Below are 26,564 nucleotides of genomic sequence, written 5' to 3'. Positions count from 1 at the left end.
GAGTTTATACTCAATATTCCCCTTGTCACTGTCTCCTCCCATCCCCAACCCTGCAAGGGGGTGGGGGGTCTGTGCTGTTGACCTTATGGGGGTGCTGGGAAGGAAAGTGGGCAGTGATGGCTCCTGGGAGCCCAGGGATGAATGAAGGGAAGGGCTGATGCTGTGGTGGAAAAGTGAGCAGGGATCCATTTCTGGACTGCAAATGTGCATAGCAGAGCCACCTCCTGCACCCACTGGGTCCATTTGCCTTGACCCAGCCCTATAAATAAAAGCTAAATTAGCTGTGTTGGAGGTAAGTGTGTGAGGCAGAAGCTGGTGCCAGCACATGTGTGGTACCTCCCTTTGGAAGAGGGGATTGGCAACCAAAATACTGGGGTTTAGATCCTGACCCTTCCAAGGGTCAAGAACAAGAGTACTCCATGGCTGTGGACTAGGGAGAGTGATCTTGCTGGGAGAGCTGGAAAATTAGATGTGCAAACTATCTAGAAAAGTATATGCAGAGCTCAATTTGTGTCGAGGGATACAGGCTGCATTTCTATGGAGTGTTTTGTATTCAGGTGTTAACCTCAGCCTTCCTCTTGCTTTTTCTACTTACCTCCATTTTACAGGTGGGTAAACTGAGGCACACAGAGATATTTGTTACAGACATAGAATCCTGCATGGTGGAGAGCACAGGTTAGAAGTCCTGATTCCTCCAGCATTCCCTCCCTGAAGAGGATGAGCCACTTTGCAGATTCAGGGGTGCAATTCATCAAAGTCCAGTCATTTGTGACTCCCAGTTCAGAGGAATTTCCAGCTGCACCCGCAGCCACGCCCTGCCAGTGCTTATGGCTGTGCAGCTACATTTTTCATGCCTCATAAATGTTTCTCTCCTTGGTTGCTAAGGGAAAGACCCACAAACAACTGGGGAAACTGTCTGCTGCAAAGTAAATACGCTGAGCAAACAAGGAGATGTTTTTTTTTTTTTCCACTCTGAACTACTTGCTGCAGGTGTGTTGGTCAGGGTGTCAGGACATGTGGAAGTGAAAGTTCACATCCAAGGGTGAATTTCAGCTTTGAAAACTGAAACCAAAACCTGGAGGTCAGCTGGGTCAGAAGGTGGCACATCACCAAGCTCCTGGAGCTGCAGCCTCTTCCCCTCTCTCCCTCTCTGGAGGAGGCAGCAGATGGACAGGCAGCCCTGGGGCTGGCTGAGGGGAGGATGCAGAGAGCCCGAGTGCAGGCAGGGAAGGCTGGAGCTGAATTTGTGCCTCTGCTCTGAGGCAGAGCTGGGAGCTGTGTCTGACGTGTCTCCCATGGCTCAGAGTTAACTCTCCATCATGCTCTGCTGTGGGTAGGAGGGGGAGTTGGCAACAAGTGACAGCAAGGGAGAGTCCAGCTGGCAGCAGGGTCTGGGAGGAAGCGTGGAGGGATGCAAAGTCCTTCCTCAGCGTGGTTCAGCAGCTCCATCTGGAGCTCCCACTCATGTATGTGCCCGCAGATAGGACCGATGAGACATCAACAGAGGATGCAGTGACTGCTGCAGGCTCCAGAATAAATCGCTGGGAGACTGTAATGATGGATTTGATATCCTGTGGCTCAGTGCAGATTATCTTCTTTGGGATCAGTTTGCTTTGAGACAATTCTGCAAGAGAATGTGAAGGGCTTTGCAGGAATTTGTTTATTCTGAGCATCCTTGGGGTTGTGTTTTTTCAGTTCCTTGCAGTGTTTTCCCTGTGCCTTTATAATACTTGTCTAGTTGGGCCTTGAGAAGCAGGGGTCCTGGTCCTGTGTGGTAATCTCAAATGCAATCTGTCCTATCCATCAGTGCTGGTTTTGCTTCTGATACCTTTCCCATTGCTATAGCAACACGTGTCTCAGGGAGGATGTCTCAGGATGCTTTCCAGGTGGTTCATGGAGAGAATCTGCTTCACCTGCCACCAAGCTGTGACCACTCGTTGATCAGGGGGTCTGACTGCCAGCTACAGGGAGCTGATGGGGCTTCAGGTGCAGCAAACTGCTCTGAGCTGCCTCAGGCTGCCCCTGTTCTCCCAGCTGTTCCCCTTTATGTGGAGTTTCCCCAAGATATCAGGGTGACAAAGGACTTGTGGGATGCATGGTTACCAAGTGCTAGAACCTGGGATTTCTTTCTAGAGGAGAAGCTGATGATGGTGTCAGCTGCTGTGCCAGGGTTGGGTGGGTGGTAGGGGCTGTTTGACTTTTTCCCCACCCTCCCCTTGTCTGGACAGAGGCTGGAAGATGTGCTTCACCTCCAGGGTGCTGATGGGGTGAAGAGGTGGTTTGCCTGCCTTTGCCAAGTGACCTTGCACCTTCCTCCATCTCCTGCACACACCGTGGTCACTAAATGGGCTCTAGGACACCCCCGGGCTCTGCTTAGCCCCCTGTCCCGCTGTCCTTAGCTCCTTATGTGCAAACCAGAGGCTGTGGGTGGCCATGGGGATTGCTGTGGGGCTGCTGCCTCTTGGCTGGGGATGCGTTTTGTCTCTTGTGACCCCTGCGGGTGCCTCGCGTGGGCTGTCCGGCTGGGGGCCCAGGCGTGGCTGTGCAGCAGATGGCACTGTTGTTTTCCCGATCAGTTATTGTGGGGTTTGGTCGGGTTTTTTTTTTTCCTTCATGGGTTCTGAGGAGTTCGAGGGTGCCAGGAGCAGGCACCCGGATCTCCTGGGGGTTGGGAGAGCAGGAGGCAGCCCAGGGTGAGCCGTGCTGCGGGGAGCAGAGCTGCTCAGCAGAGCTCGGGGCTGACATGGGGGAGAGGGGTTTGGCTTCGTGGGGTTGAGGAATTGCAGCCGGCTCCGTCCGTGGAGACCTGAGGTCCAGTGCCAAAGTCACCGCGGGCCTGCTGTGACACCTCAGCAAGGCCACGTCTGTCACCGTGTCCCTCCTATAAAAAGAAAACCCTGATCCAGCGCTGCCTTTTGTGCCCGTTCCCAGTGTCACCATCCCCCGGCGTTCCCCAGGGCTCAGCAAACACCCGGCAGTCGCCTGAGCTCTCCGTGGGCTGGGAGAGGTCTCGGTGCTGCCACATCCCTGCTGCAGGGGCATCCGAGGAGGTGGATGGAGCAGTGGGATTTGGGCACTGAGGAGCAGGGAGCTCTCTGGGTGCCTCTTTTGCTTTGCCTGGGGACAGCCCCAGCTGGTGCTGGATCCCCTGGCAGTGCTGGAGCCTCTCCAGATGTGAGGTTTCCCTGCTGGGACTGCCCCAGTCCAGCCTGAGTGAGGGTTCCCATCTTGGGGATTTGCATTTTAAATGCCACGATTCCTTGGGGCCCTTTTGGCTCCCAAGTCCCCCCAGCACCCCCAGAGGTCTCCGTGGGGCATCTCTGTGGATATTCCCTTTCTCCCCTGGTTTTCCCCCTGCCTTGCAAGTTTTGGCCTCGGGTCAAGGCCAATGTTTGTAGACAAGAGCTGACGTCAAAGGTGGCTGTGGTGGTGCTGGTGTGCCAAGGGCTCACAGGCTCCCAGCACTGAGTTCCTGCTTTTTCCAGTCCCTGGGAGAGAGCAGTGGGAATTCATCCATTGGGATGATTTCCAGTTCTCTCCCCCCCCCCCCCCCCCCCTCCAGTGGTCCCAGTATGACTGAGCTTTGCTTCAATGTGGCCCCACGGGCTCCTGCCCTTCTCTGCTTAGGTCTGGGGAATGGTGTGTGCTCAGCTGCAGCTGCAATACAGCATCCTCTTATCATCCTGCCTGGAAAGAGAGATCAGAGATGGGAAGGGAAGGGGCACAATGGTGGCCCCATGGGTCACTTGCCTGAGGCAGCTCCAAGAAGGTGGAGAAGCCTTCCCTGTGTCTGTGTAGGGTCTGGAGAAAATCAGAAGAGCTTTGGATGTGGTGCCAGAGCTCTGGGATGTCCAGGCATCCCAAATGAGACTCCATGCTTGCCTGGAGAGTCTAGAAAAGAAAGGGAGGAGCAGGGAAAGAAAATGTGTGAGGTGTGGTGTGGAGATTGATGGCTACAGGCTGAGCAGCACTGGTGAAAGTGACACACAAGGTGTCACTTGTGTGACAGAAGCTCCTGGGTGTTGCCAGAGGAGGGGATGTGCAGCTGGGCACAGGGTGCTGGCTCAGGGGTCCCTGGTGTCACCACAGGAACCTGCTGGCAGCTCCTCAAGGGACGTGCAGGGCCTGAGGGCTGTGTCTGCCTTGCACCCTTCTGGGTTCCTCAGGACATCCGCCCTTCCTTTTCCTCTCTCCTCCTCCAGGCTCTCCCAAGCTGTTTCCCACTCCCTTGCCATGAAGGAGCCTGGCAGCAGGAAGCAAACTCTGCGGAGGGACTGAGGGAGCCCTCCTGGCTCCGAGTGGGAAGGGGAGGTCAGGGACACCTCCCAGGGCAGCTCTGGGGCCCTTTTGAAATCTTTGGCCATTTCCCTGCTGCCTCTTCACAGCGGATTTCCCACCGGGTGTTTCCTGCCCATCCCCTGTGTCCCCCGTGTCCATGGATTCCTCTCCCTGAGGATCAGATGTCCCTGGTGTGACAGCCAGCATCAGGCTGGCCCAGGGCAGGAGCATCTGAGGGCTGGAGCTGAGCTCTGTGCAGAGGCTGCAGAGCTGGGGATCTCCTCTCTTGGGTTGGCTTTTCCCCTGGGGGGGGGTCCCACGTTCTCTGCCTCCTGCCTGGCAGAACACGGAGTCTCCTTCCCATGCAGTGCCCTCGGGAGGGCTGTTGCAGAGCTCTGCTTTGCTTGGCAGAGGTTGAAAGTCCCAGCGGGCTTCAAACCCTTCCCTTCAGCATTTCCATGGTGACAGGCAGGAGCTGGTGGCACCACAGCAACCAGGCTGGGGTGGGTTTGCCAACCAGAGCCTGTGGACCCACAGCCTTCTCCCAGTCACACTCCTGTCCCAGTGCCCCTGCAGGGTGGGTTTATTTTGCCCCCCGTAGGATGAGCACTAAAATGGGGAAGGTTTTTGTTTGGGAGAAGTGTGCCTGGGTTCCTGCTCCCTGACCAGTGGGGACTCCTGACAAAGAGCCCGTCCTGTGCCTCTGCATTCACAGATCCTCATGGAAAACACGAGACCTGGCAATTAGCAGGGTGAATAACTAATGAGAGGGAAGGGGGGAGATGACTGATGAATGCTCCCACAGCCTAGGGAAGGTGTTTTCCTGCATTTATATCCTTCCCACTGCAGCACAGACCCTCCTCCTCCTCAGCCTCACTGCTGCTGATGTCCCCACCACACCATTTTGGGGGGATCTGGACCCAAAGAGCTTTTAGTTGGATCATGAACAAGGTGCAAGGTGGCACAGCCCCTCCTGTGGCACTGGGTGGGGGGGTTTGTCACTGTCCCCACAGCTCCATCCCTGCCCATGGCTCAGCAGTGTCTCCTTGGAGCTCCCTGCAGCACGGATGCTCCTCACCCTCCTATGGAAGCACAGCAAGGCTCTGGGGCACCTGAGGAAATGGGGATTTTACAGCCTCTGCAAGCTAGATTTTAAACTAGATTTATTTTATTTTTTTCCTCCCCACTGGTTGTCATTGCAAGCTGGGAGGGATGCATCCTTGGAACGTTTTGTAAATAGTATTCTGAAATAAATCTTTATTCCATAGGAAGCCACAACGAAATTCACATGCTTGCATGAAATGTTTGTATGTTTTGGTCAAAGTGGTGTGTTTTTTTTCTGGGAAACATTTATAAGTATTGCCAGGTGGTGATAATTAGGAAGGGACTGAAACGCAATTATAGAATCCTAGATTTAACAGACTGGTTTGGGTTGGAAGGGACCTTAAAGCTCATCCAGTCCCAACATCCCTGCATGGGCAGGGACACCTCCCACAGCCCAGGGTGCTCCAAGCCCCATCCAACCTGGGCTGAGACACTGCCAGGGATGGAGCAGCCACAGCTTCTCTGGGCAATTTATTCCTATGGTCAATATTTCAGGGTCCAAGCTCTGTAAGTTTGCACATGTGGGCACCGTGTTCCTCTCCGAGGTCTCCTGGCTCCTTTGCTCTCTGACCTTCAGCCAAACCCTGTGCTCCTTGCTAGGATCTGACATGGCTTGGGGGGCCACCACTGCCACTGCAGCTGCCCCACGTTTGGGGAGCTCTCCCACCTCCTCCTGGAGCTCTGGCTGCTCATACAATTCCCCTTTGCACTGCTCCCAGTGCTGCTTGGGAGGGTGTTTAGTTAATGGGATTATAAAGCTTTCCTGTTGTTAGGCAACAGGAATCAATGGTGAACCCCCAGGGCTGGAGTGCATCCCATTTACAGCACAGTCACTGGTGGGAATGGTGCTGGGGGGAGGATGGACCCTCCACGTGCTGCTCCTGCAAATGCAGAGGATGCTCTTGGCCCACTGGCACCAGGCAGATGTTTCTCCAGCTGTGAAGGTCCTGGTCAGTGGAGGACCATGCAGGCAGCCTGGCTGAGTGTCCCAAAGCTCTGTCCGTGTGTCCCAAAGCTCTGGCCATGTGTCCCAAAGCTCTGGCTGTGTGTTCCCAGCTCCCCCCGCCTGCTGCAGGGCTGTGCAGGGAAACCCAGGCATTTTCCTTTTCTTCAGCCCAAAATCCAAGGTTTGGTCTCAAAGCTGAGAGCAGGCACAGCTCTGCATTGCCTGAGGGTTTTTTTCCCCCTCTCTGCTGTAAGGAAGCATCTGGAGGCAGCAATGGAAGCTGAGGAAGCAGCATCCAACCCTTCACTGGTGACACAGGAAGGTGGGGAGCAGCTAAATGGGAGTCCTGAAAGAAAATTCCAGGGAAGTTAACCTGCTCTGGGAACCTGGCCATGCAGTAAGTGTTTCCCAGCCCTCAGGAGGTGTTTCCCAGCCCCTGGCTGACACAAGCTCACAAAGAGGGGACTGCACATGGTGGAAGCTCCTTCAGCCTCCCCAGCCTGCACAGTGAGTGCCAGGAGGGGGGATGGGGAGAGCTTTTTGGCTTAGTGATAGGGCTGGAACCCTCTGAGCTGCCACAGCCCCATCTTTTTCTCTTATCTCCCTCATCCTGCACCTGGTTGTCTGCCAAGTGACACAGAGCAGAAATGTGGATTTTCAGATAGGGCTTGTGGAGTCTGAAGTGTGCACAGGAGCTGAGGTGGTTTTAGACTCCCGGGCACGGTGTCCTCTGGGTGGGAGCAGGCTCCAGGGGTTGGAGGGGACAGCAGCCTCCTCTTTGGTTTTGTGCAAGCTTTAGCTAAGCCCTGGAAAACCCAGTGAGGGGAACAACCCTGCCTGAGGCTGGGTCAAGCAGGTGAAGTGGATGTTGTGTGTCTGGTGCCCTCTGTTTGCCTGCAGACATGTGCCTGGAGAGATGTCCTGACCTTGCTGCCAGCTGCTGCTCTGTTCTGCCTGGCAGGTGGAATAAACCCTTGGAGAGGGATTATAATTGGTAATGGTGGGGATTGTCACAGCTTGCCAGCACCCCCAGCTCTCCTGTTTCCTCCAGCACCTTTCTCTTTTCCACCAAAGATTTTGTCCCCAGGCCAGCATGGGGACAGCTCTGTGCCCACCTGGGTGCCAGTGGCATGTCTGGTTACACTGCCAGGGCATGGCCCAGAGCTGGCCTGAGAGGTGCTGATGTGTGTGAGATTATTCTTGGCCCTGTTATTTCTTAAATCTGTCTGTGCTGCTGCTGGCTTCCCCCTTGGGCAGATGTTTTAAGAGATGATGGGGTTTTATCTTGTGTTTGGAGCTGGCAGGGAATAGCTGTGGTGGGTATGTGGCAGCTTGTGGCATCTCCCCATATCTCTGCATCCCCCAACTCCTGAGCCTGGGGAGTTGGGCACCCAGGCATCAATACACACATCCCAATGATTGATGCTCACAACATCTGCAGGGCTTGTGCCAGGGATTTCCCTGCCCCAGATCTGTGCCCAGCTTGCTCTGGCAGCACAGAGGGGCTGTGCATGAGGGGGGAGGGGGGGGATGTTGTTCAGTGGGCTCAGTCTCACAGGAGATTGGGATTAGTTCTAGGGTGGATGAGGAGGGCATGGTGGGGGCAGCTGTGACATGCAGGGAGTTATAGGGTGCCTGTCCTCTCCCTCCAGCAGTGTGGTGTGTGGGGTCCTGGTGCCACGTGGGACAGGAGGGAGCAGGGAGCTGCTCCATGATGGATTGGGTCATTCCCGGGTGCAAGCATCATGGCTGGAGCAGTGGGTGCCCCCCCTGGAGCAGCTCTGTGCCCCCTGGGCTCCCCAGCCACACACCTGGGAGCTGCTGCAGCCGTGTCCCCAGCTTGGGCTCTGTCCCCACCTCCAGGAGGGTGGTTATGGAAACTCAATAAACTGTTGCCATGACAGCCTCGAGCCTGGCTCCCTCCCAGCCCCATCCCCACCCTGACAGTTCAATATTCCCATCTCCCACGGGACCAATTCCAGCAGGATAAAGCGCTTCCAGCACGGGATGAGGCAGCTGGATGGCAAGTGGCAGAGCCCCTTTATCCTGCTGATGCAGGGAAACACTCCCAGAAGCAGAACGGATGCTGATGTACCTGATGGTCCCTTCCTTTCCTTAGGGGTGGAATGGATCTCAGGCTCATTTCCATCCTTTGCACCTCTGGTCTCTGTTGCTGCAGTGACCGTCTCCATGGAGACCAGTCCAGCACAGCCACATCAGGGACCATGGAGAGGGAGACTAGGGGGAAACATCCCCATCCCCATCCCCTCCCCATGGGGGGAAACATCCCCATCCCCTTCCCATGGGTAAACATCCCCATCCCCTCCCCATGGGGGGAAACATCCCCTTCCCATGGGGGGAAACATCCCCATCCCCTCCCCATGGGGACACCATGGCTCCAGGGGGTGCTCTCAGCCCCCTGGGGAGCGTGGCAATTGAAATCCCTCAAGTGGCAAATGTGTGGAGGCATCCCAAGGAAACTAATTGGTTCCCCCCTCCCTTGCATGCTTGTTGGCTTTCACTTTGCATGGGTAATTGCTGCTCTGCACCTATTAAAAGGCCATCTCATGCTTTGCACGGGCTTGATTGCTAATTAATTTTGCATACGTGTCTATTCTGGGGAGCATGGGAATTTATTCAGCTCGGGATGTTGAATGCCAGGTGGGCTTTCCAAAGGCATGACACGTGGCAAGGGCTGCAGCCACTACCAGGATTAACTTGGAGGGAGTAAGAGCAGTTTAGATGCCTAAAAACAAGGCTGCAGGTACAAATAATGGGATTTGTCCTTGTAACTCATTTGGGACAAGACAGATGGATTTCAGACGTGGTTTACAGAAGCACCCATACCAAGGTGCCTTTCATTTTTGTGGAGAAATAAGTATGCTACCTGCTCCTGGTCTTCTGGAAGTCCCACAAGGCATCCACTTTCATATCTGTGCCTGAACTGCCTCTAAATCTACCCACAGATTCCTGTAAATGCCACATTTCTTCAGAAGGAGGCTGTTGGGTTGGGATTTCTGTGCTTTTGAAAGCAGATTTCCTCTTTCTATTACTGATAAGAATCAAAGGGGAAGAGCTGTTGGGATTTTCCATTTGCCTTTCACTCATCATGCTGCTCTGTTTCCTCTCTGCCTTCCTATCAGCCTCACAGTGAAAATAAACCACTTGGTTTGGTGTTGTTTCTCCCAATCCAGCATTCCCAGGCAGGATGCAGTGATGTTTGGGCTTGTGGACAATACGTGGAGTTGCAGTTTCCTTTGAAAAACAAACTCACCATTGTTATATCTGTGGAATTTCTTTAATTTTGTGGGAGTCTTTGATGCTCTACTACCCCAAGCATTGCAGTCAGCCTTCCTTAGGTGGGCCCTTGTCCTCCTGAGTCACTTGGTGGGAGGAATGGCTGAGGTTGGTCACCTGGAGCATTCTGAATGTTTGCAGCCTGGCAGGTTTGTTGGGTGCTGTCATTCTCTTATTCATGAAGTTGTTGCTGAAACCTGCATGCACCTATGCAAAGATTTAGCTGATGTTCAGGTAAGAGAGGCTGCTCAGAGCTGCAGGGATGGATGCACTTCTCAGTGCAGCAGCAGAGTGAGCTGGGAGCAGGATGTGTCTGGTGTAGGGGCCACAGTTTTTCTGCCCTGCAGTTGCTCTGTTCCTGCCAAGACTGTTGCTGGAAAACAGTGTTTTTCCAGTAGTGGTTGCTAAGCAGTGAGGTCTCATGATGGGCTTTATCTGCTCAGCTGGCTCTGCAGAAACAATAAAGCTCCAGTGCAAAATGAAAGGGGGGAAACATCAGTGGCTGTGCTGGGGCTTCCCTGGCTGCCAGAAGTGGTCACTGGGGTAAGGCAGTACCAGGGGGACATTTCTCCTCCGTCCTTTGCAGGAATTCCCCACTCCCGGGGTTGGCCCATTGGGCTCCAGCAGGGACTTAGCCCTGTGCTCTGCCTTTTCTCTTGCCTGTGCTATTGAAAGTTCTGGGCTGCTGTTGCCAGAGGAGCTGGGATTGCAGCATGGTTTCCACTCATGCCAGCCAGACTGGAGGAGGAGTAGGATGAGGCTGTCATTCAAAAGTCTGTGTAGGATCATCCCATCTGGGCTGGTTTGATACTGGGGGAATTTTTGCTTTGTGCTTCTGCTGAGAAGCTCCTGGTGGGAAATGGTTCAGAACCACTTTGCTGGTGTCTGCTGAAGGACCCAATTTGTTCCCCAGGGACTTGTCTGGGGAGGTTGGTGGGTGGACAGGCATGAGCTGGACCCTGGTGAGGAGGAGAGGGTTTCACACTGTCTCTTGGACTCTATGAATGCCCCAAACATCTGGCAGGTGACCTCTGGCTGAAGCCTGCTGTGCACAGCAGCTCTTGTGTCCCATTGCTCTTGGTTTGGGATCTCTGAAGCTGCTGGTCCAACCTGTGCTGCTGTGCTTGGCACCTCCTCTGGGATCTGTACTTGTACTTTTGCTTTGGGGTCTGCCCATGTGAGTTTCAACTTTTCCAAAAGGGTTATTCCTGTAGCACATTCATGGCTGCCTGACAGGAGGTCACTGGACTCTGGGAAGCAGCAGAACTGACAAAGCCCCTGCAGGATGTGTGTGCTCTGGGGTAGCAACCTCTGTTGTCTCTGCTGCTCCCATCAGGTCTGGGGGAGACCCAGACACGAGTAGGTGATGGGACACTTACACCTTCACACCACTTTTGCAGTTCCCATGGGAAACATAACCTATTGAGCAGGGTGAGAGGTGGGTTCCTGAGGATGGCAGCCTTGGAGACTTCAGGACCTGAGTGGCACTCCTGGCATCTTTCTCAGGATGGTGCTGCAGTCACTTTAAGCCTGTTGGAGGGTGCAATCCCAACTGGCCAAGCCCAGCTACTTACTGGAAAGTTGTTACTGGAAAGCTGTGCTCTGCCACCCTGTTGCTGTGGGGTGGTGAGTAACCTGCACTGGTGCTGGGGCAGGGGTTTGAGTCACCTTCCTGGAACAAAGCTGGGGGAGCTGCCCATGCTGGGGGCACATTCAGTGCTGGTGACAGAGGGGAGGAAGGTGGCACCATCCTCATGGGAACACAGCTCTGGTGAGTCACCAAGACACCGTGTACCTGGCAGGGCAGTGACTGCCTGTGCCAGGGTGTTTCTGGGCTGTGGCACTACCTGTCTGCCATGGGGAGAGCCCAGAGAGCTGCCAGAGTGCTGTCAGCCAGAAGCTGGGAGGTGTCCCTGGGAATGCTGCTTTGCCTGTGTGCTGTAGCTGTCATCTCCCAGCTCTCCTCTCCTGTGAGGCCATTCCCAGTCCTGCACCACTTGGCCATAGAGTGCTTGAAACTTACACCTAACTTCCAGTTACAGCTTGTTTAGGGTGGGTTTATCCCTATCTGCTCTGGTTCCAAGCTTGGCCATTGGCTCCCATTCCTGCAGCATGTAAGCACTGGGATTCTCACCCCTCCATTTCTTCTGGGAGTGACAGCCTGGACCCTGCTGCTGCCCCACACTCTGCCCCAGCAGAGCAGGGCTGGTGCTGCACAGGGCTCCCCAACCCCCCCTTCCCTAACACCAACAGAATTCCCAGGGCTGCTCCAAAATTCAGGAGTGCAGCAACCCCTGCACGTGGCCTAGGGCACCAACTGGGTTTGGGAAGGCTGGACCAGGACTGCACCATCCTGTGCCTTGTGCAGCAAGTGGCAGCCCCAAAGTGGGACCTGCAGCTGCCATCCAAAGCCACCTCTGGAGAGGGGATGTTCATCCCAGTCATCTCCTCCCTGCTGGGGCAGCAAGAGGGGCAGCTGGAGGGACATCAGCTCCTCTTTGAAGGTGAGAGGATGATGGCTTATGGCCTTGGTTTCCTCATTTCTGAGAGCAGTAACAACTATGTTCTGTGTGCGTGTGTGTGTGTGATGTTGCTCCCTGTTGGCTTTCATCTTGCTGCTACTGTTGGTGTAAGGTTCCTTAGGAAAATGTTCTTTCCAGCAGAACCACCCCAGGTTGGGCCATGCTCCCTTTAGCAAAACCCTGGTTGGGACCTGCAGGCTGTTGCTGGTGGAAAAGGCAGCCAGTGCCACGCTCACCTGGGCAAAACTCTCCCTGCAGGATTGACCTGCAAAGAAAATAATCAGCAGCATTCATTGTCTTAATGCCACGTGGCATTCCCAGTGCCACAAGGATCCCAAGCACTCTCTGCATGTGAATTATTGAAGCCTCAGGGTGGTCCTTGGAGCAGAGGGAGGCATTGAGCTGGAACTGCCTCCCACAATGGAAAGCAGGGATGGGAGAAGAGAAGAAAAGGGGAGGCTCCAGCTCGGCTCATTCCTGCTCTGTGTCTCACACCCTCTCATCCTTCCAGCCCTGCCTGTTCCCTGCCACAACAGCCAGAGGGAAACGCTGTAGTGCTGCAGACCCAGTTTGATCATAATCAGAAACCAACACCAGGCAGGACCTGTTGTGCCTCTCAGACAATGCACGGGGTTTTTTTTTATTTTATTTTATTTTATTTTTAATTTTTTGCGAGTGCCACCGCATGTAGCTGAGGCTGAAAAACCTCCCGCCGGTGCAAAGCAGGTAACACTAAGGTTGCCCTGAAAGACAAAAGAAAACAAACAAACAAACAAACACCACCACAGAAAGGAGAGGCTGGGGGCAGGCAGGGTGCTGGCCAAGGGCTGTGCCCCGACCTCGGGAGCATCCCCGGCTCCACGCCCGCGCACTGCCGGGCGGGTTCGCTCACACAGGCGCACACGCAGCCTCTGGGTGCAGCTCCTCGCAGCTCTTGTGATTTGTAAGGGAAGGAAATAAGAGCTCCGAGAGCATCGGAAGGCAGCAGCTGTCGGCAAGATGCGCTGACACGATCCGGCGGGGAAGAGGTCTGCGATCTGTTCGGCTGCCTGGGCTTGGACCTGCTCCTGGAAGAGGAGAAAGAAGAATGAGCAGCCCCTCCATCCCTGGGAAGATGGAGGCAAAACCTTTGTTCAACGTGCAGAAGGCTCTGGTGCAGCCTGTGCAGATGTGCATGTTGGACATCCCCCTCAGCGTGCAGGATGATGATGTGAGTACGGGCAAAGCCAGAGCCCCCGGCTTGATGCGGGCTGCGGGACGGGTGGGTGTGCAGGGAGCAGAGAGGAGCTGTGACCCCACCCCGGGCCCATCCGGGGGTGGTGAACTTCTGGCAAAGTTGAAGATACCAAGAGCTGGCACCGCCTCCAGAGGTGACGGTTTCCTCCCTGAAGTGGGGTATTTTGAGGCACCCGAAGTAAAGGGGGAGTGTGGGAGGCAGGGAGGGTTTCTCCTTCCTGCATGGGGAAAGACTTGGGTTGTTGCTCAGTGTGAAAGGGATGTGTGGTGTGTGTGTATGTCTGTGTGTGTCTGTGTCCTGGCCCTGCCACCTGGGATGGGACAGCCTGGGAGGTGGGGATGGGCTGCAGAGCTTGGGTCTGTCCCCACACCCCTTGGGGGATGCTCTCCCCATCTCTTTGGGCATGGATCTTGCCCTCTGGATCTGCTGCTGTGCTGCAGGTGCCACCAAGGGCAGGGTTGGGACCCTGATGCAAGAGCTGGTATCGGCTGCAACCCTGAGGTGGGGGTTTCCCCATGTCCTGGGGTCAGGGGTGTCCTGGTCAGGGCTCCTCCTGTCACCTCAGCTCTGCCCCTCACAGAAATACACCAGAAATGGGGCTGTGTGAGAAGGGATCCTGTGGTGAAGCTACTGGGGAACCTGAAATGAGGGCAATGCTTTCCAGAGCTGGTGGGTGCTGAGCAGTCTGTGTCCTGCCTGTGTATGGGTTTTTGGGTGTGATCCAGGGGCTGTTAAAATTGGAGGCAAAACTTGCTCACGGGGAGCAAGGAGAGCCCGTGTTCTCACCATGGGTGTCCAGTGTTTGTAATGTCACTGCAGGAGCCTTAAATCTGAATTTTCTCCATGGCAAACAATTGATATGTGGTGGTTAATGTTACCTTCTCTTCCACCTTATCTGTGCATTTAAAGAGGTGAAATGACAGACCAGAAAGGAGCTCCTTTCCCTTGGAGGAGGGAGGGCTGTCCTGCAGGGTGATGTGCTGGGTCTCAGCAGGGCTGGGAATCCCAAGCTCAGCAGCCTGCAAGTGTCTCCACAGGGACAGGGGACTTGCAGGGAGCCCTCCTAGATTTAGAACCACCCCAGGGCTTTGCTGGGATCTGCTGCAGTAATGAGGATACCTGTCAGGGCCACTGCAGAGCTGGTGGGGTGTGCCAGGGGTGGGAAGCACCAAAGCCCTGGTGCCCACTGCTGCAGGGTGTGTGGGAAGGATGGAGGCAGCTGGGGGCTGGGAGGGGGCTGGAGCAAGGGCTGGAGTTGGTGATCCAGCAGCTGGATGCTGAGTTCTCAGTCCTGAAGCAGCAGATTTCTCAAGGCTCTCAGCAGACAATATCCATTCCTGCTCAGCACTGCAATCTGGTGCTGGATTTCCCTTCGGCCGTGGTGCAGCACAGGGGATCCTCAGGGTTTGCCTGACACAGGTGGAGGTTTCCTTCCCTCCCTGCAGAGGGGAAAGCCTGGGCTGGAGACCTGTGCTCACCTGGGACCAGGTAGAGGGGATGCCCCAGCTTGGGTTGCTTGGGGAAATTACCTCTACTTGCTAATTTTATTCCTCATTTTATTGCAGGAAGAAAAATAATTTTTAAGAGGGTTGTGTGCTGTGTTAGAAGGGTTTTTGGCTTGGTTGGTTGGGTTTTTAGTGAGTCCCACTAACCCAGTGGTGGCTGTTAGGTCACAGGCAGCCCTGGGAGCTGTGTCCTGATCAATAATCTGGCACACTGGGACATCCCCAGCCCTTGGGTCATGGCTGGGCTGTTTGCTTCATTGTGCAGGATGGAAAGGGTTTGCTCTTTCCTGTGGAAAATGCCTTGAGCTCAGGCTCAGTGTGGTCTCGAGCATCCTCATTTCCACTTAAATTGGGGTTCTGCATGTTTACCTTCTTTCCCAGCCATGGTCACTTATCCCAGCTCTCCTGGTGCTTCCATCCCCTGCCTTCTCCTGCACTGGGCAGAGCAGGATGAGACCCCCCCAGGAGTTAGAATTGGATTGCATAGGGACTGCTGTGCCCCTCAGGTCCTGCTGCTTCTGGGCTGAGGACTCTCTCTCTGTTTCCCATTCCTGGGAAGTGGGGGTGTAGCATCCCCCACCCCCCCAAGCTGGTACCTCCCTGCCCTGCAATGGCTGGGGAAATGCCCTGATCAGCATGGGTGGCTGTGGGGAGATGGGGAGATTCCTCTGTCACGGCTGAAAGGTTCCCCAGAGCCAGGCAGAGGTTGGTGTCTTGTGTCCACCCCCTGCTCATCTCCCACTGCTCATCGTATCCACTTCTGCTCAGCTGGAAAGGGCACAACCCCTCTCAGCTCCCCCCAGCATGGTGGGACCTGTCAGGCAGAGGACGTTCTCATTTCCATCCCCTTCCCAAGCCTTGGAAGGAGCTGTCAATCCCCCCCTTTCATAACTCAGCCACAGCAGTTGCAAAATTTCCCAGTCTGCCCCTCTTGCTGTTGTCTGGGTCGGGATTTCCAAAGCTTTGCTGATAGAAGAGCAACAGTTTCTCTGTCTGGGAAATGAGGAAATCGATGAACGGGCTGTTGCAAGTGCTACAACAGCTTTTTTGTGGCATCTCAGACAGTTCCTGAGTGTGATGGAGCTTCCTGACAGGATCTTTTGTCAGCTCCTTGGGCAATGTCTGCTGGAGGGAGCCCCTGTCCCATGGATGTGGGAAGCTCCTGAGCCCAACTTGCATGGTCCCAGCTCCCCCCTCATGGCTGAGCATCACAGGTGACCCAGCCCTGGCTCATGGCAAAAATCTCTGGGAAATGCTCCCCTTGTCACCATGTCCAGTGAGTGGGAGGTGGGAGGGAAGTGCAGCACAGTCTGTGGTTTCCTGCATGGCTGTGTCTGACCTGAGCACTGCAGCTCTACAGAGTGAGAGGGAAAGAGAAATGATCAGCTGGAATTCTCTGTGTCCTGCACTTGGATCCTCCTGAACCTGTCCTGGCTGACTTCCACTCGTCAGCTCCTACCTTTCTCCTCTGTGATGTCCTAATAAGTGCAGTAAGTTTGACTTCAAAGTGGTTAGCAAATATTTTCCACTCCAGTGGGCTAATTAGTTGTTACATTTCACATGCTAATTTATTCCTCTAATATTATTTTTTTCCCAGTGTACTGGAATTCAGGAGAAGATAAAAGCTTAGTCTGACCTTAGAGCCAGGCTCAGAGAAGCTGGAGATGGAAAGAAACAGTTAGTTCCCAGGTTTGCTGTAGCACAGGCTTTTATTCCCTGCTGCAGTTGACATCTTGTCCAGTTGAGCTTTTAATTGTTTTAGCTGACTGTAGCCTGGGCATCTTGGGTGATGGCACCCTCTGGCACACAAAAAGAAAACTTTAGGATCAGCAGTAATTAGCTACTCATTTCCAGCTTTGTTCTATCACCTTGGAGTGAAAATGGCAACTAATTAAACCTCATGGGAGGGGATGCTGTTACTTCCCCTGTGGAAGGGCTGCAGGGATCTGTAGGGTCAATGGGCACCAGAGCTGGCCTCAGAATTCAGTCCAGCACTTCAGGGTTGTGTCCTACAGTGAGATGGTGGCAATCCTGCTCATGGCTCTGGGAAGGGGCTGGGAAGGCTGAATCCCCAGGGCTGGGAGGGATTCCCCCCAAGGCTGGGATTCCCCCCAGGGCTGATGCTTCCCTGTGCTGGGTCAGTGGGGCTCAGCTCCTTCCCAGGGGCATGGTTGGAGCAGGGGTGAGTTTGGGACTTTGGGAAATGTTTTAGTGGGCAGGGTGGTGTTGGGGTGACAGCTGGACTTGATGTTCTTGGAGGTTCTTTGTAACCTTAATGATTCTGTGCCTCTGTTCCCTGAGCTGCTGAGCGGGTGGGATGCAGGCTGTGGAATCCTCTGGTCCTGCTACTGGAGCTGAGCCCTGCAGGGGCCAGGACACTCGGCAGCTCCCCCAGCCCCAGCAGCATCCCTCGGTGTGGCTCTGCACTTCTTGGGGACCAAAAGGCTTTGACCAAGAGCCCCAGGGGATGAGGGAGTTGGGGTTTGCACCAGCCCAGGTGGGAGCTGAGCTGCAAACAGCCCCGCAGTGGATCAGACTCCGGGGGGTGTTTGTATCCCAGGCTTTGCTTTCCCTCTGCCTGCACATGGTCGATGTTATCGAGAGGGAGGAGCTGAACATCAGCGTTAGGACTGCTTCCTGACCACAGTTCCAGACACAAACAACAAATCTCTCCATCCCTGCTCTCCGCCAGACTTTCCTTTCCCCTCAGAAGCATCGTCACTTGGTTTCTTTGGAGAAAAACAGAAACTAAGGAAAAAGTCTTTCAGGTTGAATCCTCACCTGTAAGAGCAGAAATTTAGGAGCACAGTGTAAAATCTTGGGTGCTCTGGGAACTGCCCTGGCAAGGCTGAGGGCTGAGCCCATCCAACACCTTCTGTGCCCATATGGGGCAGCTCCAGGACTGTCTGTGGCTCCTGTCATGGTGCTGTGTGTGCTGCCATGTGGGGTTGTTCCTCAGCTGAATAAACCACTGAAATACCATGGGGTGCAGGGTTGCACTTTTAAATAAGCAGTTTGCAGGGCTCTGATGATGCAGCCAGGCAGGCAAGGGTTGCCAAAGTGAGATGAAAACACAAAACCTTTGGAACCTAAACCAGAATCTGACTCAGCTCCCTGGGGTGCAGCTGCCTCGGGGGCTCCTCCTGTCCAGGGCTTTCTCATTGCAGGCTCTGGGATGTCCTGTTTGGAGATGTTGAGATGTGTGGTGCTCACTGAGTGTCCATGCTGTGTGAGCCCAGCAGGTTGGATGTGGTCATGGCAGTGGCACCTTTGGGTGCCTGCCTGGTGCACCCTGGGTGCTCCCTGGCACTCCAGCACCCCAGGGACAGAGCTGCCTGCGTGGCACTCATTGCTGCCCTGAGGGAGCCACTGCTGCAGTAAAAGCAAAGCTAAATCTCTGTGTATTGCAAGTGCAGAAGGAGCTGGTGTTTCCAGTAATTGTTCAGTTGATCTGCTTTCAGTATATTTTTATAAGTGGCCTGGCAGAATCTGTGCTTGCTGGCTTTGGCTGTGGAGCAGAAGGTGTAAAATGCTACGTGCTGTATCCTCTAGTGGTGTAAATGAAGGCAAACCCACCAGTTCTGGTGGCAATACCACCTCTCTCTGGTGAAGAACATCAGTGGATGTTCGAGGAGAGTTCCTGGAGTGTTTCTCTGTTGCTTTGTGCTTCCTTCCCAGAACCTAACCCCAGCTTCTCTGCAATCTGAGCACAGTGTCAGGGCTTGCTCCTCCTGCAGCCCTCACTCTGTGCATCCTCAGGCTGTGCTCTGCCTCTTGCACTTTCCCTTTCTCAAGTGAAATGGGATCTCTTCCCTGTGCTTTCAGCTTTCTCCCTCTCTGCTCTCATCTTTCACCCTGTTGGTACCACGGGGACCCTGGAGCTCAGCAGAGCAGTTTTGGTGGCTCTGGTTGCACAGTTGGCTCCATCCCTGCCCCCCAGGGCCGGGCACCCCGATGGGCAGCAGCCCGGCAGCGGGTCTGGAGCAGCTGCTCCTGGTGGGGTGATGCAATCAGGGCCCCATCCATACAATTTGCTGTCATCTGTCACTTTGCATCGGGGCTCAGAGCACTCCTGCAGAAGCAGCTGTCACCGGGGCACACAGCGGGGGCTCCCAGTCCAGTTTGCTGACTGGTTTGGCACATTACAGGCCAAGGCAGGGTGTTATGCTGGCTTGGGGTCTTTGCAGGAGCACGGGGACACTTCCATAGAATCATTGTGGTTAAGGAAGTTCATCAAGTCCAGCTGTTAGCCCAGCAGTGCCAAGTCCCCACCAAGCCAGGAGCCCTGCCCCAAAGCAGCTTGATTTGGCCACCAAGTCTTGGTACAAAGAGCATCTTTGGTTTCAGTGCAATGTGCTCGTGAGGGGGTAAAACATTACAGTCCCAATGCAGAGGACAGCCAGATGCAGCTTGGTGTTGGCTCTGTCTGTTGTGAACCTGGAGGGCTTTAATTGCTTTGTTTCAGTGCTAACACTGCTGGAAGGATTGGCTCCCCCCAAGGTGATGACTCTCACCAGATCCCCCTGCCTGGTGACCGAGGTGTTTGCTCCATCATATGACAATGCTGTCATGGAACCAGCCAAGCAGGCTGGTGGTTCAGTTGGGGCAGAACTTGTGATATTTGGTATTTTTAACTCCCATCTCCTGCAGTCATGTGCACGCTGTCTGGAGGGGGAGCGTGGGGCTGGCACGGCAGCGTTCACCCCAGGTTGGGGTCCCTGGCTGAGGCTTTTGGGTGTTATTGCCATGCAAAGGCTGATCCTGATCTTCCTCCCTGCCTCCATGGTAAGAAACTTCCTCTATTTTAAGGTGTTATGAACCCTATGGGCTGGTTTGTTGATTCTCCTGCGTCAGCTGATGTGCAGCCTCAGCTCTGCCCCGTGTCCTCCCTCCTCTCCCAGCTTCTCTGGACTTATGCTGGGCTGTGTCTCTGTTTGCTGGGACTGTGGCAGCACTCCGTGGCTGAGCACATTGGGTCTTTTTTCCCAGTGGAGTGGGGAATCCCTAATCCCATCCTGCTGACAGCCCCTGCCTGCCTTTGTAGTTTGGGGTTGGGTGCTGTGAGCCTCAGAGGGCAGCCAGCAGCATCAGACCCTGGACTGTAGGGTGCTGAGGAGCTGTTTGGGATGAGCAGTGTGACAGTCTGGGTGAGTGTCTGGCTGTCACATTGGTGACAGGGAAGCAAATGCAGAGCAATGCCACCAGTAGCACTGGTGGGCTGAGATGAGGGGACTGATGATCTTCAGAATCTTTTCCAACCGGAACCATTCTGTGATTCTGCCTGATTGCTCTCCTGCCTGCCAGGAAACAGCACCCAAAACAACAGCTTGAGAAATAACCCCTTTCTGCTGAACCCTTTTGTTTCTCCCTTTAGGGCCTCTGTGTGCATTGCTCTGAGAGTCTGGATTTGGTTTTTATTTTCCTCTCCCCATAGTGCCCTCCCCAGTGCTTCTACTTCCCATGCTGGAAACTATGCACGAGTTAGAAACTGCAACTGAGTGAGGAAGGAGGAGAAATGTGGTTTATAGCTCCAGACCCCAGGCTGACCGACTGGAGCAGCTGGGAGGCACTTCTGGGGGCTCTGGGGAGATGCACTGGGGATGGGGGGAGGTGGGATGGGGATGGCTGCTGCGGGGTCCGGCAGCATCCTGGGTCAGGGAGTCCCTGACCAGGGGGTTCCCAGCCCTGGAGCTGTCTGGAGCCGGGAAATGGAGACTAATCCCTTCCTACCCTGGTGTGTGAGGAGCAGGAGGGAATCAAAAACATCTGAAAACACAGGATTTCCCTTTCCACTTGGCTGAAGGATGGAGGAAGCAGAGGGGAGGAAGTGGCGAGCTCTGGGGCACAGATCCATCTTTTCCCTCTGGGCAGGGCTTGATGCCTCTGCACCTTTTCCCTGGAGGGGATGTCACTGTCCCTGCCTGCCATCCCCCATTATTTTGGGGTCAGAGATCTGGCTGCTGCTGCCTGACCATCCTCTCATGTGGCACCAGATTCCATCCAAGACCTTACAGCAAATCCCAGTTTCCTTCAATTGCTGAACGTGCCCACTGCCCCAGCTCTCCTGCTGCAAGCCTGCTCTGGAAAAGAGCTTTACAAAGGGTTGTGGATCTCTACGGAGGCCCAGGGTGAAGAAGAGGGAAAAGGGAAGTTCTCTGGGGTTTGCAAAGAGGTGACTCAGTGTGTGACCCAGCTGGTGCTGTGCTTCCGTGCTGCTGTGTTACGTACCCACGTGTGATGGAAACCCTGACACTGCTCCCTACCACTGCATCACAAACTGCAGTGGGTAATTGCCCATAGATAATGTATAGAATGTTTACTGCTGATATTAAAAAAAATAATAATAAAATTGATTAAAATGATGCTGGTGACTCAGGACTGGATTAACCAACCCATCCTTTCTGTGTCATGAGAGTCAAAGATGGGAGAAGCTCATCAGGGGCAGGATGCTGTCTTGCAGCCTGAAGCTGAAGCTGGCTGAGATCCTTGGGGAGCAGCTGAAGCTGGCTGAGATCCTTGGGGGGCAGCTGAAGCTGGCTGAGATCCTTGGGGGGCAGCTGAAGCTGGCTGAGATCCTTGGGGGGCAGCTGAAGCTGGCTGAGATCCTTGGGGAGCAGCTGAAGCTGGCTGAGATCCTTGGGGAGCAGCTGAAGCTGGCTGAGTTCCTTGGGGAGCAGCTGAAGCTGGCTGATATCCTTGGGGGGCAGCTTGTTTCACTCGCTGTCCAGTCCCTGACCCTGCTGCAGATGTGGTGCTCATCTTTTTGTAGCTATTTACCCCGCATTCAGAGGGGCAGAAAATTCTTCAAAAATCATATTTTCTACCAGAATGAGGCTAATGGTGTCAGTCTGCCCATGTCCTTTCTCCCCAGATGACTTCTGACTCTGCTGTGCACAAATCTGGCCGTGGGCTCGCAGTTTATTAACTTTCTGCAAATGTGATAAAATGAGATGGTTGAGGGGAGGAAAAGAATCTTGTAAGTGACCCAAAACATCTGTAGCATGAGTTCATGTATTATTAGACACCAGCAAATCCACGTGGGAGATGCCTCTTACAAACACTTCAACCACAAAAACATTTTCATTCTCAGTTCATACATTTTTAGGCACCAGAGACCGTCTCGAGACACAAAACCATAGGAAACGACACAAGCTGTTTCCGTGCTCATGGGATGACCTTTTTATTTTAATGAAAACTGATATTCTTCAGCACTCAACGTGATTCCTGGAGCCCAGACTTGAAGGAAAAACAGCATAAATCATGGACCCAAAGGTACAAAGTCAGGAGGGTGAATCCCGTTGTGGCCGGACTCAGCCTCACGGGGTGAGTGTGGAGCTCGCCGAGTTTGTTGATATTTGTGCTGCTCTAAATGAGAGATAAATCTGGCCCTGGGCCACCAGTGTACAGTATTGTTTGGAAGAACACTGCTCCTCCATGCCAAAAAGCTCCCAACAAACAGAAGTTTTGCTGGCCAGTCAGAGAGGGGCTGGAGGAACTTCCCTCACTGGAACAATGCAGAGCGGAAACGCTTTAACGTGGCCATTGCCGGGGGGAAAAATCCTTGGGTTTTTTGTTAAACATCCTTTGTCAGAGGACAGAACAATACCTGGGAATACTAAAAGACTTTTACAATTCCTGATTGACTTTTCAGCCATATAAATGTTTGTTTCATCTCAGCAATACCCAGCTCGGGGATGGATGGTCAAACTTTCCCTTCCCAGCCCTTGCCAGCCTCTTTTCCTGACTCTCATGTGGCCAACAGCAGTAAGGGATCACTCAGGCTGTTAAAGCACAATATTTTCTTGTCCACTTACTGTGTCCCAGCCCAGATTGAGGTGAATTTGGCCCAAATGGCTTGGCTGGGGCCAGACAGTGTCCAGCTGCTGGATGTCTCTCCCACTGTGCTCCTCCTGCAGCTTTTTCCCTCATCCCCGGGGCTGCTCCAGCCCCTCTGGCTCCTCTCTCAGCTGCTCACTTTCAATCACATCAGCTCTTGGCTCCACCAGAGCCTGGCTCCAGGCTTTCACTCCTCACTTCAAATCAAGTCAGCTTTCCTGTGGCTTTCACGGCAGCTTTCCAGTTTGTCCAGGTTTTGATGTATGCTTCCCTGACGTGTGTGCAGCTGAAGGAGATACAGGACCATTGTTGGAACATCCTTTTCCATATCACCCAGTAAGAGGCTTTGTTCCTGTTTAACTGGGTTTCTTGTTTTAGGTAACCTCACTTATTTACTTGTGGTGTTAACACTGTGCATGTGGTCCTCCACTTATTTCCAGGATCTGGCATTTAGTTCTGTTCCACCTTACTCCTATACTGGGCTAACTCTTTCTCTAACCCAGGCTGCATGTAAAGCTGTTTTATTTTGCTACCTGTAGCTCTTTAAATCAGCTCTGCACTGCAGCCCAGCATCTTGCAGCCTGTCTGGCTCCCATGTTTAAGCTTGGCTTGGACATAACTTAATCCTGTGCAGCATATTGACTCCATGTGCTGCTTCCCTGTACTTATTGCACAATGGCAACACTTTTCTCTTGGACTTTTTAGCAGCTTCATGGCACCGTTCCTCTCTGTGTGTGTTCAAACATCATCCCAGTGACAGGGGAAGGGATGGTGCTGATGAGGCTCAGGGAGCAGGGATGGGGCAGCATTTCCAGCAGTCGAGGTTGTCAGGCAGATGCAAACCTGGATCCCTGTCCCCAGGGAGAACACAGAGTGTGGGCTCAGAGCACGTCCCCAGCTCTGACACGAGGACAGGCACTCAGCCATCACCTGCTGATGGGACCAGAGGATGGCAGCCAGCATAAAGCTGCCCTCCTGCTCCCCTGGCTGGGAAGTGGGATCCAGGGGCTGGTCTGGGTTCCCTGTCTGTCTGTCTGTCTGGGGCAGGGCATCCTGTGCACTGCAGCAGCTGGAATGGTGTGAGAGCAGGGCTGGGGACTGGAGCAAGTGATGGGGGCAGCAGCCCAGGCCACCCAAGTTTCTTTGTTATCTGCTGGGATTTCTCTATTGATTGGTTTCCAGAGCCTCGTGTTTCTGTGAGTCTCCTGTTACACCACTCAGCTGAATGTGTCACTTGGGCTGCTTAACCTTGGTGCAAAAATGTACTGCCTGCCCTTGGATGTGTTTTTAGAAGGTGCACAGAGCCAGAGCTTCATTCTGCTTCTTTTTCCACCCAGGGCTCGGGGGCCTGGCCATGGAGAGCACTTGATATGGAATTGGGAAGGGGTTGTGGAGGGGTCAGCCCTACACAGGCAGAGCCACGAGCATCCCAAAGCCAGGGCAGCTGGTGATGGTGCTCACTGGTCACCAGCCCATCCTGGCAGTGTGTTCTGCACGTTCAACACAGCAGTGCTGTGAACTGAGCTCCTGCTCCCAGCCAGAGGTGCTGGAAGGAGCAACATCCACGTGCACCAAAAATCCAGCGAGGGGCTCAGGGTGCTGCCCCAGATACAGGAAAATGACCCCAGCTTCTGGGGGACCCTGCAGGGCCTGGGGTGCTTTGCACCTTTGGACCTTGCCCAACACCAGTGACCAGATGTGTGTTTCCAACATATAAAGAAATTTAATTTTCTGGTAGATGAGAAGGGCTGTTTTGATTTCAGACAAGAGTTTCCCCTGTCTTCAGGGGCTACACCCATTCCCATCTTTCCCTGCCAATTTCTGTGGTTTCATAACCTCTCTCCTCTTTTCCACCAGTAATTTTTATCATTTCCCAACTGTTACACAGAGGGCCCGTGCAAGCAAGGATGGAAATTACAATATCTGAGCACCTGGGAGGCTTGAACTCACCGTGTGCTGATCACTAAGCAACACAGAAAACTGCTGCTCCTGTTTTTCTTTTGGTTACAAGCACCTTAGGTGGTGTTTGTTAAAAGAGCTGACTGAAACCTTCTGGCAGAAAGGTGATAGGGAGATAAAAGCTACCTTTAAAGACAAACAGCTCGAGAAATAATAGTCTTTACCAGGGGAGCTCTGGTGTGTCTGCAGCATGTCAGGCTTGATGCCTGCTGAACTCTACGCTTGGGAAGTGCCCATGGCAGTGGGAATCCCATGGAGGAGCAAAACTTGAGCTCTGAGGCTGCAGCCATGACCCCCACTCGATGTAGGGATGGTCTCTAACAAACCATCCCCTGGTGTTTTACCATCTCCTCGGATCAGTGAGCTCTGGGGCTTGTTTTGCTGCATCCCCCCTGCCACCAGTGCCCTGCAAAATGCTGTAAGGTCGCTTGGTGTTTTTGACAACATGGACCCTATTGTGGTCTTTGGCTTTTTTAGTGTATTTTAATGTTAGTGGTTATATTTTGGTTGTTATTTTTCTGAGTATTTTCACTGTAAATGGCTCTGTAGTGCTCTGCTGTGAAGGACTTGAGGCCCCTTTCCCCAGAAATACCTGCGAAAGGCATATTGTGCTCATTGGTTTCTTAGAAAGTGCCTTGGTTCTTCCCACCTCACTTTTTGGCTTTGTTCTGCTGAGTTTTTAGAGGTCAGGAGGCCTGAACAGCAGAGGTTTGTGCTGTCACCTGCTGCCCCGAGGGGAGATGCTCGAATGCTGCGGGCAGGTGGATGGGAGGAAGGAGCAGGGATGGAGGAGCAGTAGGATGGAGCAGAAATATTCCTCCCAGCTCCTCAGTCTCCAAGACTTATGGCAGATTTGCGTGAGCACTGCTGAGGCAGAGGAGCCCAGAGCTCTGCAGGAGCTGCAGTAACCCAGCTGTGTGCAGGGGCTGCAGGAAATGAAACACAGAAAAGCTGGATGGAGAGTTTTAGATCCTAATTGCCCCGGGGATTTGGTGTGCTTCCTCTGCTAGGAGCTGACAATAATTAGGAGCTTGCCTTGCTGCCTCAGACATGTGGTGTGCTTGGGAGAGGCTGGGGGAGGGCTGCGGTCCCCAATTAACTCGGCGTTTAATCAGTAGCTGCCCATGGGGGGGGGGGGCGGGGTGGGGTGGCAGTGGGGAGAAGGGGGGTGGTGGCTGGAGAACAGGTGCCACCAGCAGAAGGGACACAAAGGGACACAGGAGAGCCTGAATCAGCCTCCTCCCTGCCAGCAGCACAAGGAATTCAGTGCCTGGTCTGCTGGGGAAACAGCCCTGAGATACACCCAAAACCTGGAGGCACAGGGAATTCCCTAAAATCCACACTTGCTGGAAGCTGTGGCAAGTGGTGCATGGCTCAGCCCTAAAACCTGGTTAAGCAGGGGCACAGATCGTGTTTGCAAGTGTGACTGAGGGCTGGTGGTGATCTGCTGGTTCCTAAATTTTGGGAACAGTTGCTCTAATCTATAAAGGCTGTACTGAAGAGAGCAGGGATGTTGTTTTCTGTTCTTGCACAAGCTGGGAGGTGGTGTTCCTTGTCCTGAAGTAGAACAGAAAGTACTTGTTGTTCTATTATTATTATTATTATTATTGTTATTATTTAGCAGTAATATTATTAGTAGTGTTTCTCATGAAACAATCTTCCAGTTGAGCCTGAACAGTGAAAAGGAAAGCCTTTCAAATTAAAATCTGAATGTCCCAAAAGTTTTGATTCAGGTCTCAGTGCAAATGTAACGAGCAGCCTGACTTTTAGTTACACGAATTCTTTCCTACCCAGCACTTTTTTCTCCAGAGTGCCTTACAGAGAGCAAGGCAAAGGGCTTCCCCAGCCCCTACAATAGAAGGAAGTGTTGTCGTCTCCAT

At 53.6% G+C, this 26,564-nt stretch overlaps 1 protein-coding gene across 1 annotated transcript in view; it reads left to right on the top strand.

Moving 5' to 3' along the window:
- RALGDS (ral guanine nucleotide dissociation stimulator) overlaps positions 1 to 26,564 on the top strand; it is a 55,909-nt gene that overhangs the window by 826 nt on the left and 28,519 nt on the right. The gene's annotated exons all lie outside the window — the stretch shown is intronic.

The sequence above is a fragment of the Calypte anna genome, chromosome 17 (genome assembly GCF_003957555.1).
Source record: "Calypte anna isolate BGI_N300 chromosome 17, bCalAnn1_v1.p, whole genome shotgun sequence".
Classification (NCBI taxonomy): domain Eukaryota; kingdom Metazoa; phylum Chordata; class Aves; order Apodiformes; family Trochilidae; genus Calypte; species Calypte anna.
The sequence above is the reverse complement of the archived record's forward strand: the minus strand, read 5'-3'. Positions and strand labels throughout refer to the sequence as shown.